A 17569-nucleotide genomic window follows, 5' to 3' on the forward strand; every position below is an offset into this window, starting at 1 on the left:
TATATTATTGTAATCATGTCCATTCAATATTCCTAATAAAGATAAACATACATTATTGTAACAGAAACGGGGAACACTGCTGTTCATGCACTAAAGCCGTTGTTACTCAACACAAACCCTTATTTCTAGAATATTTCAAGAAATCTGAATAAAAATGTCAATATGAGCTGTCCTGAGTTTGGAGACATATCAGGTGTAAAGGACGTCAGTTTGTAAGGTCTAAATTGTTTCTTAAGTGTTGAGGGCAAGTCTTTACAGTTTTACCCTTCACAATATCCAGACCTCATTATAGCTGAAAACGTTAAGCTTGTTTATTTCAAACTAACGATGCCTATTCGTGTGAGTAATTAAAAAACAAAAACAGTTCAAGCATTGTAAATGCACAAAGAAAAGCTTGACAGTTCCCTATGAATAAACCTTTTGTATCTATGAGTCAGTAAACCCATTTTGTTTTTGTTTTTTGGTAAAAATGCCTGCACAATAAACACATTGAAGGTTGTTAGTTACACATTTATTATTATTATAACCGTTTAATAATTGTATTAGTATTTCAATTCCCACATGTTCTATGTTGGTGAACCAACTATCAGGACCTGCATATATGCACAAAATATCAGGATGATTAAAACACATGCACTTTAGATGATGAAACAGTTGTTCATAATTCCCTAAGTGTAAACATCTTTATTATGGAGGGATTCATGTTTCAGTCACAGTAGCTTATGGTTACAGGTTATTAGCCAAAGGTTTGCAGTCTTTTATTTCTTACAGAATTACATTTTCCCCAAGTATAAATTGTTAAAATGCAAGTGTTTTTTATTTTATTTAATTTTTTTGTCAAATTGATGTTTCCAAAGTTAACATCAACATCAGTCAATATAGGAAAATATAAATAGAGGCAAAATATCTTATGGATTAAATTACGTAGTTGCTTTGATCTTTTAACCATGTGAACTATATTACCCAGCTTTAATCTGAAGATTCAAATATGGTTTTCTGTAAAGTTGCCTTTCATTGTGAAGTGTTATACAAATACAACTGACTTGATTTGACTTCCAACTATTACATAATTGAGCACATATTACGCCTACAGTCTGAAACTTTAGCTTGTAGTGCCTTCAAACCAACAGAGGGCAGAATTTAACTTCAGATTAAGTCAGTTTTGGAGGAGCTGTTGCCTCGGAGTGTTGATTTATTTGCTGATAAATACATAAGGTGCATCAAAATAGCAACCAGGCTAATTAAAATTCCACACATTTTCAGCTGAAAGGAAAACATTTTTTTCATTCCTATTATATTTGCAATAACTCTTCAAAGGCTTGAGCACACATGCAGTAGGAAAAGGGCACTGATCGCTCTGAGCGCAATGGGAAGTCGAAGAATTGATCCCCAGTCATTATAACCGATTTCAAATGGTGCTAGATGATAGATGGGACTCTCAGCACCAGAGGAAATCAGTCATCCTTTGGTGGGGAGAGATGGGGGCAGGAACAGCCAGAGAGGGAGAAAGAGCTTTAGATAACGCAGTCTCTCTTTACTGGCACTCTCAGACAATGTTAATAGTTCAAATGAGGGTAGGAAAAACAAATGCACTCCTATTAAGAAAGTAAGATAGACGAGAAGACTCAACCACACAAACTTTCATGATGTATTCATACAGTAAATACAGTCTGTGATCGATTAAGGCTGCTCACAGTAACACAAGTGAAGTAACACAATGAAACGCTATTCTATTGACATTTATCCATGCGCCATAAAACCCCTGGTTATCCTTGAACCTCGATTTGGAGAATTCGGTTACTTTAGTCAAGTGATTTGATTGTATTTTTAATGAGAAACTCAAAATTAAACGAAGTCCTGTGACATTTCATCATGCCATGTTTAAAAAAACCTTTCAATAATTGAAATATTAAATATGAATTTATTTTTAATATTTATATATTTTAATAATAAGTATTAATAATAAATTAAACTTAAAAGAAAAAATTAGCAATGTTAACTTGGCAACTAACTGAAATAAAATAAGTTATCATTAATTACTAAAATTACTGAAATTCAAGCTAAATAGACAGTATTTAGCTGTAAAAAAAGTTTTTTTTAAAAGTGCTAAATAAACGTTGAGTTGAGACAAAAAAGAGCTTTTACTAAAACATAAAATAAAAGTGAAAATATAAAAATAAAATGCAACTCAAGATATTAATACATACTATAAAAGTACATAGATAATGCTAAAATAACACTGCATCACGCTGTATCGCACATTTATGTAATTCATACACTGTTTTAATGCGAAGCCTTTTTGTTCAGTATTCTGCACCAGTCACCTCCAAAACAAGGTTCAAAACTGGTATAGTCTATAAAAATGTAAATAAAATCCCACCTACTTCAACTTAAAAAAGTTCAGTTGCTGTCTGTCTTAAGTATAATCAAATTGCCTGAACAAGTCATTTAGACTCATTTTTATTTTCAGTTATATTAAGCTGACTTAAATAGATTTGAATCCCATAAAAAAAAGTTGAAATTGGTTAAAGTAATGGAAAAACATGATGTCATGATACATTTTATTTTACAGTAGTATTTCCCTTTTGGGACGGGCTGGCTTGTTTATACCACATCATTTGACTTCCAGTATATGAGTGAGTTCATCAAGCGCTTGGGGCAAGTCATGAGCGCTATCTGGTTCTCCTGTGATTCAATAGATGCAGTTCCCTCGCTTCTCTCGAAAAGCCACTCCACCCACTAAAGTTTCCTTTTTTGCCATTCTTTGACTTCTCTTTGCCATCATGATCCAGCGGCAATTCCCTCCCCAAGAACACTGATTTCAAATGGTGCTAGACACTGGTAGAACACATCTAAACCACCATGTGAAACCAGCATCCGGAGGAAGCGTCCAGGAGCCCAAACGATCCCATCAGAAATCCCTGTGTCATTGGCTGAGCTGATGATTAACAAAACAGGAAAGGCAAAAGGTTGAAACAGCAGTGGGCATGCTTTAACAGGAAGTGACTCTGTCAAAACAAATGTCACGGTCATGGTCACCATGGCTTCGCGGTTTTGAATAGTGATGTTGATTTCCTCCATTGATACCAGACTTTGTGAACCTCTGGTTGTTGATCAGTTGGGTAAAGTTGGTGAGGTGAAGGCATCTTATTACATAACACACAATGCGCTTTGATGTATGGAGTGTTTGTGTATAAATAGACCCTTGATTGCCCAGAAAGAATCCCTGCATAGGTTTTGTCCGTGGGAGGATGACGTCGTCAGCCCTTTTTCAAAGGAGAACTGTGGGAGATGGAAAATATGAGTCACTGAAAGATCTCTAAACAATGTCATCATTCAAAGTAGACGTCAAAGACGAACGGGATTGGTCGCTCACCTGCGGCCGGGCCACTGAAGGTCCTTGAAGTTAAATTGCGTACCTACCACCAACACAACACTGACGTAGTCTCAGGCCCACTCGCAAATAAGCGTGTTTAGACGTGGCACGCCGTCTTAATTGCTTTGAAACGTGTCAAATGCAACACACCTCTTCATGGCTCCTCCTCATTTTTTATATCAGCCTATGGCTGATCATGGTGATGTCATTGCTAGTCAGTCATTCTTAAATCATTGTCTTATCTCTACGAGGAAGTGTTATTTATAAACTATTATAGTATTTATTAACATGAATATTTTTTCTTTTTTATATTTTCAGGATCCATTTTTATTTGTTTTAGTAGGCTGATTTTATGTGCTTTAGTCGATTTTAGGTTTTTTATTTCTATTTCGCTTTCATTTATTTTTATTTCAGTTTTAGTAACTTTATTTCTGTTACTTCAGTTACTCTCTTTACTTAGTTTTCTAATTTCCATTTAAGTTTGTCATCTAATATTTTATATATATATATATATATATATATATATATATCATATAAATCTATTTGATTTAAAATGTATATCAATGAACAAAAACAATATTTAATAGTTTTAATCAGGTGTGCTCAATCCGGTTCCTAGAGATCTACCTTCCTGCAAAGTTCAGCTTCAACCCTGATCAAACACAGAAAACATGTTCTCATAATAATCAGAATAATTATTACATAATAGTTCTCAGAATAATCACTACATAAGGCTATACACTACTGTCATTCGTACTTTCTTTTACCGGCTTGCATTAAGTCTCCTTGCATAAGAAGCCCACACATTCGGCTTACCGTGTATTATTACACACCTTATTATCTGTTCCTCGCACACTGGAACCTACAGGAGGTGCCTGATTTAATAGCCTAAGTCACCCGGCACTGGCTCTTGTATAAAAGGAGAGAAATGCAGCCTTGATTTTCACAAGAAGTGACAGTTAACCGTCTTCTGTTAACCGGCGCTAGCTTTGGTGTTCAGTTTTGTCAGTTTAATTGGACAGAAAATATCATCTGGTATAACATACACTATTCAAAATAGAACAACTCTAGCAGCCTGAGAAGCTTATTAAAAGTCTAGTAAGCTATTCTGAATAAAAAAAAAAAAATAATTTTTACAGCTATATATTCCTGAAATGGCTCTCCTGAGAAATCACACCCATCTCTATAGCAGCTCTAAGCTCTGTAAATGGCAAATAACAATGTGACTGTGGTCTACTGAGATGGCCAAACCACAACTAGTGGCATGAGTTTGGAACAGGACTACATTTTGGAAGCTTGTTTGAAAATAATGATGATCTCTGCAATTCCATGTAGTGCTACTAGAAGTGCAGGAAATGCTTACACAGCTTTTAAAGATATTTTTCTGAACAAAAATGATTAGTCATATGTAAGCCCAGATGAAATCATTTGACTTGCCACATTTTCTGTGCTGATTCTGAGGGAAAACTGTAGAATTCAAGGGAATTGATTTGGTACATGGTAAAATTTGGTAGACTCAACCAATAAGTCATTTTTGAATTAGCCAAAATAGTTAAACGCACTAGGGAGAGGGGATAAGTAGAAAATGGGGTTCTAATTTTTCTAATCTGAAAAATTTGATAAAATTAAAGAGATTTCTAAAAAGTTAAAGTTAGGTTTAACATGCTGCTTTGATATTTGTGAAAAGCGCTTTATAAATAAATTGGTAGATACACTGTCAACTTAAAAACGTATAGCTGTAAAATATGTTTGTACTCTTTCAGTTTATGTACAATTACATAATATAAAACATTCTTTTGAAAATAAGAACTTGAAAAAGTATAAAAGGGTCTTTGTATAAACAAATGTAGAGGGGTCCTTCCTTACTTGGGGGTCATAATGTTTAAATATTTCTGGTCTATACAAGACGTCCCAATTCTATGGAAATCAAGTTCCGTGTGCAGAGATTTCATGTAAGCCTGGTCATAAACCCATCCCTAAAACACTTGTCCTATTAGTTATGTTGATTGTAATCACTGATAGTGCAACTTACCGGATCCATTTAGAACAGCAGGTGTTGAACATTTTCTTTCTGCAGTTCTGAAAGCAAACAGAAGAGGGCAGTGTTTCAATACATCTCATTTAAGACCCAAATAACCAGCAAAAGCAGGGCAGCAGAGCTGAAGGGATTCCTGCCAATTCAGTGAATACACAAACACACATGTGAGTCCTGCTCTCTGGTGTGTGTGTGAAAAGCCCACCATGGAGGTGTTGTTCTTTGCGCCCTGTCACTCCACTTCCTGCTCTATTCAATCCCAGGAAGTGACACGCAGAAGACAGAAACTCACTCATGTGCGCACACACATATACACACACAAACTAACAGAAATGAATGGACTGCATGATTGCCCGTCTCTACCAGTGATGACATCACCCCCTCCCACCCGTTGCCTCCTTGGCCTAATTCTTTAAAAAGAGAATGACAAGATTTCCTATTTTATGTAACAACCTACTTTAAACACTTGTTCGCTTAACATGTCTCTCTCTATCAATTTATTTTGTACTGACCGAGCCTTGCCGCCAAAAAGGACAGCTAAATGTTTTTGTCTCTGTGAATACATGTGAGTGAACAGAAACACCTCTCCTCTTTGGTGGCTTGGCTCGAGTGAGCTCTGTATGACGTGGCCCAGAAGTGATTAGTCTGTCCAGCCACGTGAGTGTTTCTCACTGCTGGATCTGTTTCTCACTGCGGAGTGGTGCTCAAACCACTTTTGATCTGATCTGACCCTTAAAGCCTGACATTCCAATTTTCGTTAATGGAACTGCTTCAAAATAATATAAAACAATACAAAACAAAAGTAGGTGTATGTTTTATGTATCATATTACATCAGGCTTTTAATGCCCATATAGTATGATGTAATAAAAATATGGAGAAAAAACAGATGCAATGCAAATGCAATGCAACTCAGTGATGATTGAGAGATACAAATAAACATTCCTCGAAAGCCTGTTGAATCATATTTGATACATCCCAACATATTAATTCATCATTGTTTTAGAAAGATCAAGTAAGAAAACCTAAGTTGCTTCAGACCAGTACATGTTCATCTAGAGATATTTCTAACAAAATAAATTAAGTTTACATTTCAATTATTAAAGGTTTCGCTGCAATAAACACATGTATCACAACCTGAAGGCTGATTTTTTTCACTATTATACTAAGGAATTTTATGTAGTGAAAAAAAATCAGTCAGAGGGCAGAAGGCATGCATTTGATTGTGTGCAACAGGTTTTTCAAGTTTTTATCATGTTGAGGGCTTAGAAATTCATGTGCTACAAAACCAAGACTTTGAAAAAGGGCATAATAGGTCCTCCTTTAAAACTTTCAGCACCAGCACCAATCCGTCTTAACTTTCAAACACCTACTCAATCCTTGAATCTCTAACACTCTTACATTCCTGATGCGTAAAAACAAGTCCTGCCCTACATTAGTTTTTTCTTGTTGTACATCCCATTTCACTGACATCAGACAAGGGGTAGTTGAAATTACTTTTGTTGCTCCAAACTAATAGGCTACATAATGACTTGGATAAAACCAGTTGATCTTAATCTTGATCTGACATTTTTAACAGTGTACTATATACTAAAGGCTGATGGAGGAAAACAGTCAAAGCAGGTTGTAAAGCATCACAATAATCTGCCCACCACTGTACAGGACCCATTTTTCATCACTAAACGTATACAGCATATGTGCATACATACAGCAGTGTAGTTATTTCTCCATCAAACGTTTAAAAACCCAACAGTGTACGCTGCCCTACGGGCTAGTGACTCATCACATTTACAGCTCATTGAAACTCGTTCATCACCTCGATTAATCCCCCCATACTATCCCCCAGCATAAACAAGTGCTTCAGCAAACACCAGTCGATATAGTCCTTCCCCATTTCCGTTTAAAAAGAATCTGTGCTGGTCCTGATGTGGGGTTATGAGTGAGAAAGATGGTGCAGGGATGTACGGATGTTTTGCCCGATGAGTCAGACGTGAATCATAGGAGGCAGGTGTGTTTTATTTTAATCCTGTCAGTGGCAAACTATGACGCGCACGCAAGCACAGTTATGACTCGCGTTCCCAAAAGTGCACAACCCTTAACTGATCCCAGAGCAGTAACAAATTCCTGTAAATGGTTCCTCAAGGGTCAGTAATTAGACTGAAGTGTGATGTCCGCACACTGAATTCACAGCTCCAAACAACTTTATTGAAAGCGCAACGTTTCGACGGTCAGGTCTTCATCAGGCACAATACCCATGTGGAAAAAATGTGCCTAATGAAGACCTGACTGTTGAAACGTAGCGCTCTCAATAAAGTTGTTTGGAGCTGTGAATTCAGTGTGCGGACATCACACTTCTTTCTTTTTTTTTTTCATTGTTCTTTTTGTTGTCCTGCACCTGAGCCCAATTACGTGGGATGTGCACACATTTTTTGCATTTTTGATTCTTCAATGAAATGTAAAAGGTCTGCAAAGTTTTAAAGATCAAGGGAGCACGACAAGTTTTTGTCTCTTAAAAGAAAGAAAAAATTGACGAAACTAGTCGTCAGCAATTCCAGTCTCACTTCCATATATCTACGTAGGTTAACTAATTTTCAGAATTCCAGCCAATGGTCTTCATTGGCTGCCCACGAACAACGCCTACTTAATACTTTGACCCCCCCTCATACACTGTTGCAGATGAGGCCTGGACAGTGTTGCCAGATGTACGATAATTATCGTATTTGTACGATAATTGTGACCTCTGTACGATGTACGATCAATAATGGAAAAAATCCTATAATGTACGATAATTTCAGAACTGTGTGACACTTCAAATGATGGTCGTTGTAATAGGGCTTCTCATTGATCTAGCTGTGGATTCTACGTCTACCAGGGGAAGAACGTGTAGAGAGAGGGAGCGAGAGACCTTGCGTGTGTGTTAGTGTGCCTCACGAAGCGCATGTAAGGACCCAACCAATCAATTGTAAGTGCGGGCGGGCTTTTATCTATACTCCCGAACCGAACCGAATCAGAACCGAATCCCCCCACCCCACCCCCGGTTGACTCGTGTACGATAATTTTCTTCCAAATACGATAATTTTGAGCTTCTGGTACGATACCTGGACATTTCCAATCTGGCAACACTGGGCCTGGAAGAGTTGGAAGAGTCCAGGCCTTGTAGATGAGGCCTGGAATTTGTGTTGGTGACATATCAAGAAGATTCAGTTTTCAGCTCCGAGAATCCATTTTACATGCACTCAAAAGGATGAGGACTCACTGTGTATACAAGTTTTGAGGGATCCTTCGGATATGGTAATGGCTGTTTGGTTTCCAAAATCACAACAGGCTGGGCCATCTAATGAATCAGAGTAGAGTTGGCTCTCAGAAAGAATTTACAATGAGTGAATCCTTTGAGCCGTTTCAGACACTGAGAAAAGAGGTAATGTGCAATGTATATTATGATAAAATTAGTTTTTTTTTTACCATAGACCTGTAAACTTATTGAAGGAGACCTCCAAAACAAAATTTTGAATGTTTAAAATAGGATAACAGGGGCACTTTAAACTCTGTGTGGCCTGACTGCACAGCGCTGTTGACCGTCTGAAGCCCTGCAGAGAGACACACATGAGTGCAGCAGGATTCACTCTGTAAAGACTCTGAGATGAAAAGAACGACATGATACAGTGCTGTGAGGATACAGTAGATGGTTTTAACACCGCTGTGTGTCAAAGAGCGAGAAAGACCCCAAAGTTAATGCAGATAAGTCAATAGAGTTCAGCATGGTGTTAATATGGCTTAGCATGCTCTCTTGAGTTCATGCATAGGGCATGGAGAGTGATGGCTATAATGGCAGCAGGTCGCACACTCATTCTCTCTTTCTTCCTTTCTTTAATTAGAAGGCACTCTGAAGGAGACTGTCACCTATTTATAAATCAAGGCTGAAAAGTCGTGCTTCTGTGTGAGTTTTATTAAATCCACACAATGCAGCAACCGCTGCAGCACACAAAATGCTAAATTTATATAGTTGAGTCATAAAAAAACGAATATATATCTTAGATGACAATTTTAATTTAAATATCACAAATTTACTTATTTTTGTTTAGTGACCTATAAATAGTGCAGGGTTAAATTTCTTTGAAAAATTATTTTAATTTCTTTTTATGCCTTTTTTTTTCTTCTTTTTTTTCTTTTTTAACACATTTTTCAAATCCTAAAACTCGATTTATTTCTATGTTAAATTAGTTTTTAATGGCAGATTTTCAATGTGCTTTCCAACTTTTGGATGCCTCCTGTATATATTTTTATAGATGCAGTATTTGTACATAAATACACAAGCAAACAGGCGCCCACACACAGCTATACTCAACACGACACATTTCTTTCATAATAACCAAAACATATTTTTCCCTCTTCATCTCCTGGCATTATCCACAGCCATTTTGGCAGTGCATCGTCCCAAAGCATGCTCTTGGTGCGCGAGTTCTCTGGAATTCTTGGACATTTCGTGGGGAATTTCAGACATCTGGCTGTTCCTTTTGATCTATTTACAGGAAGAGACTGAACTTTGGCCCACTTGTACACGCGCAGTGTGACACAGCCACAGGAGAATGTTCCTTTCTGGGTAAAAACAGATAAACAACCTTAACCCTATCAGAAGAGTGGGCCAAATTTAGAGCCTGAGTAAATACACAGTAAAAAAAGAGTGGAAAGATAGAAAAATGGGGAGAATGAGGATAAGCAAGAGTTTCCAGAAACCATACTTGAAAAGACAAGGAGGACTATCCGCTCATACCGTCTATGTTCCTTTTTGGCACTAACACACTCACATGTAGGCTAGATCTAAATGCTTGCAATGTGCGGAATGACGTGAAAGGAAGTAATGCTAACCTGAGTCATGCTAAACAAAGGGAGCCTTTTTCTTATAGCTCGCAATACTTTGGAATACAACTTCATTTGAGCCCATGTATAATAACACCTGACAAATAAGTGATTTTACCAAGTGGCTTTTGACAAAGGAGGAAAAAAATTACAGTGACCCGCAACTACAAATTCCCAGAATGTCTTGAACTAAATGAGCTGTTCTGAGAAGCTCTCCTGGGAAACCCGGCCTGCGCTCATCTGGAATGGCCTTGCCAACAGAAACACCACTGCGCAAATCAGTAATTTTACATTTCCTCACTGCAGTGTGCAGCTTATTACGCATGTCTGCTCTCTGATAACCTCTAAACCGCCATTACCTGCAGTCGCATAAAGCACACAGACTCTGATGCAGAGCTTGACTAGCAAGTCAGCAGTCGTTTACCAGACACGTTTATCCAAAGCGATTTCTCTGCGAATAAACCTGGGATTAAAGGACTAGCTGAGACAAAAATGAAAATTGTTATTTACTAAACCCCATGTTGTTTCAAACCTGTAAGACTGTCTTTCTTCAACACAATGTTTGCACTGCTCTTTCATACTACTTCTGTACTGTGGAAACGAGTGGAGATATTTGTATTTGCATTTATTTTAATTAGTTGCATTTAAATAAAAAAAAACACATAATCGCAAAGTTTTTGGTGATGGATCACAATTAATCATGTTAGGTGTGATGAATTATCTTGTATCTTGTAATCATGTACATTAACACTTTCCCTGAACGTAATCAGTGCGAGAATAGAACCCAACTCACAAAAAATAGGCGGAAAATATTAGCATAGCATAGTCTCTTTAAGTGAAAAAAGGTGCTGTATTAATTGTAAATGCATCACGTTAAACAGTTTACATTAACCAAAGAAATTAACACATTTGCCCAGTAAATTTGATGTTTAAAATCAATGACAAGCTGCATTGTGGCTTCACAAGGAATGGAATATATAGTGGTAAATGCTAATGAGTCTCGAGAGCTACGGCAGGGGAAAGATTTTCATGGTATACGGAGCCCCTAAAGGGACATAATGATGAAAAAAAATATATATATTCCAATCTTTTTGCATTTTCTCGCAAAAGTTTTGTCCCCCACACAACTTTGCTGGCAAAACTTTTGCATTCTTTTGCAAGCAAATAAAAATTTTCTTAGGAAAAATGTGAAAATATTTTTCAGTGCTTTTGCCTTTGCTAGCATAACTTTCACAATTTACACATTTAATGATCATCACGTTTATATTTAAACTAACATCGATTTCTGAGAAATGACACATTCCTGTCTGTGAGGGAATAGCTTCTTGGAAGTCTCATAGGCCCTAATATAACTGTACTGTATGCATAATTGAATAAATATCATGAGTCTTAACTGACTCACGTCTAGCCGTCGACTACGGATCACGTATCTCACCACTCCCCACTTCCCCAGCAATCCTTAGGGATTTCTTACCCCCCTCCCTGAGTGTATAGTGCACATTTGTTCTTCATTTCACTGCACTTGCGCTGAAGCGCACTTCCTCTGACTCACGCCACAAACAGGCCTTAAATCAGATCATCTGTCAGAGGGTCCATCTCAGCGGCGATTAACAGCAAGGGAAAAAAATAACTCCGCCGCAGTTGCCTGCATGTTATTCACACAGTCTTTGCTTTGATGACTTGTCAGCGGCACGGGGTCAGCCTTCCAGCAAACCACAGGAGTGAGTCATAAAGCAGAGATCTCTTAACAGAGGGCCCGAGGCCAAGGCTGCTTCCCAAAACTGATGTGCTTGAGGAAAAAAAAAACACTTTACAGTAAACGTGACTCTTGTTCCCAGAAACCTAGTGTGGGGCCCGTGTGACGTTACAGTCCAGCGCACACAAAAGAAAAGGTCCACTGGGAATAGCATTGCCATTGTGTGAAATGTGATAAACTCAATCAAGCTAATTCTAATGTAAGTACCCAAACAAATCAGTGTCTGCTTTTGTATTTAATGGCAAATAATTCAAGTTTTCACACTTGAACCCCCCTTTAAAAGGAACAACAACAAAAAAAACTGAAAAAAAAAATCTGTGAACCAAAAGTGAATCAAGTGAAGAATCTATTTTTCTTGGCATTCACACTGGCCTTGGGGTCAGGTCCCATTATGGTCCATTTTATTATTCCTGAATTTCAATTATAGTAACAAACAGGAGAACCGACTTAATTTTTACAACAAATTTTTTACTTGAAATGTAAAGTTTGTCCAAACAAACATATAATGATGGCTTGAGAAAGCCTTATTTGAAAGATTTGGAATAAATGTAAAAGGCCTCTGGATGGATGGATGGATGGATGGATGGATAAACGGATGGATGGATAAACGGATGGATGGATAAACGGATGGATGGATGGATGGATGGATGGATAAACGGATGGATGGATGGATGGATGGATGGATGGATAAACGGATGGATGGATGGATGGATGGATGGATAAACGGATGGATGGATGGATGGATGGATAAACGGATGGATGGATGGATGGATGGATGGATGGATGGATGGATGGATGGATGGATGGATGGATAAACGGATGGATGGATAAACAGATAGATGGATAAACCGATAGATGGATAGACAGATAGATGGATGGACAGATAGATGGATGGATACTGTGGGCAGATGGATAGATAAATGGATACTGTCGATGGAAAAACGGATAGATGGAGAGATGGATAGATAAAAGGTAAGCATAGACAGAGACAGATGGATAGATAAATAGATACTGTAGATGGATAGATAATGAATGGAAACTGTACATAGATGGACGGACAGATGGATATACGGACAGACAGATGAATAGACAGATGGATAAATGGATACTAGACAGAGAGACAGACAGACAGACAACAATCTATGTTTAAAATCCCACTCATAGAAACTTGTATTAAATTATATATATATATATATCAACATTCGTAAGAAATTAACATTTGTGAACCAGGGAAGAAGGACATGTCCTTTTCCAGAATACATTTCCTGTTAAATTAATTTAAATTGCAATTTAGTAAATTCAAGTGTCAAATCAAATTCCTATGAGGTGTGGCCAATTAATACTGAGAACTGACTCCCCATAATACACCTTTTCAGTTGTTAACTCATTGCTGAGTGCTTAAAACCCTTAAACGGCTCCGACGGGATTATGCTGCTGGGTATTTTTGCCAATTAGGTTACCACCTACCTCATGTTACATTACAACCGCATGATAACATCCCATGCAAGGATGAAACTAAATCAGCCAAGGATAAACTCTATCAGAGACATGCAATATAAATCAGAACGACCGCCTACACTGTTATTTCCCTCTGGATAATTGTAACCTGTCTTTTAACGATTAGACTGATGACTCCTCTGCGTTTTCAAACAGTCCTCCCCTTCGTTCTCCGGTCTAAGTGATATCTTTCAGTTCCAAGTCCCACAATGACGTCTTGCTTCAATGACTTCACAGATCTGACATCAATCAATCCATCAATAACACCACAAAACAGTCAGTTTTTCAATCTCTCCCAGTGATTAATGAATAATAAGTGGTTGTTTAATGATTGTGAACAGTATGTGTCTGAATACAGGGTACTGATTGGTTGTGCTCTAGTTATACAATGGGAAAAAAAAACCCATTTCATTCATTCAATACAATCCTGACAGTCTGAGGCTAGAAAAAGTGAGAGAGTACATATCTGTATTTCAAGGAGGAAACATTAATCTAGCTTTCATAAGAAAGTCCGGGCATCACGCCAGCCACAGACTGCAGTATAATTCATTGTCCACTGGCACGTAATACGCATGCTAAATCAACGTTTCCTTAATGTTATGAGAGGTCAAAGTCCTTCATTGTGGACCTTATCCAATGAGACATGAAATATGAGTAAAACCATAACAAACACCGGCAAAATTTGGTATTATTTACAGACTGAATTTTGTTACACACAAAATAAAAAGAAAACTGCTTTGGCTGTCTCCAAGATTCAGTAGCGATTCTATTCCTAGCTCTAGAAAGAGTCTGAGATGATATCATGGTTTGATATGGCCATTACCAAAACAGTTTGACCTCCACAATAAACACCACATTAGAAGTGTGCTGTAACCAGGCACAACAACCCAAAAAAGTGGTCAAAACTAAAGTGATTAGTTTTGTTGCACTCAGTAGCCCCACCCATATTGAAATCCCATAGGTCCAAAATATTTCTCCACACAACTATGTATTAAACATCAAATTTAACATTGGCTGTGAACGTTTTGCATTGGACAGTATTTTCACTTCAGGTGTGGACAATAAATAAATAACAATAAATAAAAATGAATATAATACGTAAAAAATGTATTAAATTAGATCATGCGTAAAATCAGTTCCACCAAGACATTCTCTCATACAAACAAACAAACAAACAAACAAACAGGAAAGTGCAGATGCATTGTAGACACACTGTTCCTAATACAGCCTTTTCAGGAGGATTGACTGGCATACAAAGCCAAAGCCTTGAGGCATACCATACCAGAAACGCTTCATAAAACCACACGCACACTCTCATGTGTTTGCTCAGCTCAGCCCCGCCATTGGCCACTAAAGCAGTGATGTAATCATGTCTTGTCACTTTCTCACAGCTCAAGTAGGAGAGGTCAATTAAGTTCCTTCAAAGTTACTCAACTCCACATCGCAAAACGTGTTTTCTCAAATCATCCGTGGGGACATGGTTTGTCTGCCCAGGAGCACATGGAAGAGAAGGCGTGACACACTGGTAAGTACGTCAGAGATACTGCTTTCACTGACACACTTTTTTCTTTCTCCCTATTTTTCAGTTTTAATCACCTTCATGTTAGGTCTGGCTTGTTGTTGAACTTCCACTGTTTCTGCTGTCACACACACAATAGCGTACAGCCAGAGCAGGTATTCTCTCTACGTCAATCCACTGAAGACGTGGCACTGCAGCGGAATGGCTCACAGCTGCCCAGATTGAGTTACCTTCCTTTTGACGTACTTTCAGCTCTCAGTTTCTGTTCGTGTGTTTCTCTCTCACATGCATACACACATTTTGTGTTTCTTATGTCCAACACACAATAGTTCCAGAACCTACTAAGCTGCCTAGTAAAACAGGGCATCACAGTCGTGTTCACAACCCAACTTGCAGAAAATTAAAGGCAGCGTCACAAGTATCCTTTGAGAATAAGACAATCCCAGAATGCAATTCTGCATTCCATCCCAAAAAAATCCAAGATGGCAGGATAAGTAAAATACGCTTCATTCAATATCAAAACAGTTCAACCTAACTTATAAAAATACAGGAAAACTGTTTTTGTTTTATGTCATTAGCTTAGCAACATGTTAACTTAACTCTATTGGAAGTGCACCTTTCGTGCTTCACATGAAGAGTGCTATTTTGGGTAGCAAATTGAGTTGATGCCCATTTACATCATTTCAAATAAGCCATTTATAAGGTTTTCATTCAATTAGGATGCTCGTCTGCATAAACAGCTCGCAATGTTTTGGGACAGAGCTCTTCACATTTCTCCCACACTCACACAAACTCCAATGTTGCTACATCCACAAATACACGTCATGGTTTCTAACAGCAATACTGTACCTGTCATTTTAGGATTACATCTTACCTTAACTTGAATGATATGTCCTAGGCAGCACTCATTCACGCCGGTGGCCTCTTTCACTGGTCTTTCTGCATTTCAGGACATATAGGCATCCTTTCAAAGCTCTGACCGCCCCTTGATCCATAAGGCACCTGCCCCGGGACCACCAATACAGTTGCACTGTTCAAGAGGGAAAGAGAAATCACATGAAGATCGGCCTCTAAAACAGAGGGTGTGTCCCTGTAAGCCCACCCAATCAAACCCAGATGCACACACACACAAACACAAATGAAAAAGGAAGCACACACCCCTGAGAAAGAGAATCTGAAACCCAGAGCCTATAAAGGTAGAGAAACTCTAGCTCTCATCCTCTTGCTGGCACTGGTGGTGGTTTCTTCAGAACAGAAACCCCCCTGGAAAATCCAAGAGTTCACAATGTCAACATTACTATGAGACATGCAGCTAAGGGTGTGTTCACACTTGACATGTTTGATTCGATTAAAACGAACCCTGGTGCGATTGCTCTGTTCATTTCAATAAGTGTGAACACTGCCTTCCGAACCCTGGTGCGCACCAAACAAGCAAACCAAGACTGCTGAAAAGATGGGTCTTGGTCCACTTCCAAACAAACTCTGGTGCAGTTAGAATGAAATATAAACGCAACCAAGACCAAAGACAAGTAAACGAACCAAAAATGGGACATGAAGTCACAAGATGTGTCCCTCCATCCTTTACTCGTCATTTTAGAAGAAAAATCTCTTGACTCTTGTGTCTCCTAGACAGCAATGAAAATAGATTGTAGAGTAAATGGAGACTTAGGGCAAGATTTACTAAACAGGGCAAAGCGTGAGAGCGCAATTCCAAAAAAGCGGCGATGGGAGTGTTCTACACGTGATCTACTGACGACGCACAAATAAAAGAGCACAGATGCAGCCGGATCAGTTCCATAATGACCAACGCAATCTACCAAGAGCAGTGCAAATTACTGACATTTTATTGACATTTATCATCTTATTTTTGGATAAACTATCCCTTTAAATCAGATTTGTCTGAGCTATTCTATCCACATTCATTTTATAGCATTATAATATATATTATATATAGCATTTTTTTTTTTACCTCTCTAAGTAATTTAAGGAGTAAAACAACTTTAAACAAAACAAACTTAAGTCTCCTGAGCTATAAAAAAGCAATCTCTGAACGATCAAATTGTTCGTTGGATTCATGTAACACACACACAGACACACACACAAACAAACACAAACAAGCATTCACAAATATTTCTCATCCGCCCTTTTACTCATTCTCATTCAGCTTTGAATTCTAAGAAACATGGCAGAGTTTAAATGTCGACCCGGTCACACACTCCACTGACACTCAAACACTGAGTAACTGTAATAGTGGCACCCAAGCCTGTTACCGTGGATACTGGGGAGGAGAGGGAGTCTGCTTCACTCCTGAAACCTTTGCAACTCTTTTTGTTTCAACTGCGAACGACACATCCGTCCATTTCTAACTCATTTGAAACACTCATACATTTCGTAAAATGGAAAAACCACTGACCCGCAACGTTTTTTTTTGTCCTGATCTTGCAATTGATTAAACTCGGGCCTGACCTAGAATATTTCAGGGGCTGTGACATCACCTGTCTGCGTCAGCACAAGTCTCATTAGAGCCTGCT

Source organism: Scardinius erythrophthalmus (genome assembly GCF_964197995.2).
Source record: "Scardinius erythrophthalmus genome assembly, chromosome: 4".
Lineage (NCBI taxonomy): Eukaryota > Metazoa > Chordata > Actinopteri > Cypriniformes > Leuciscidae > Scardinius > Scardinius erythrophthalmus.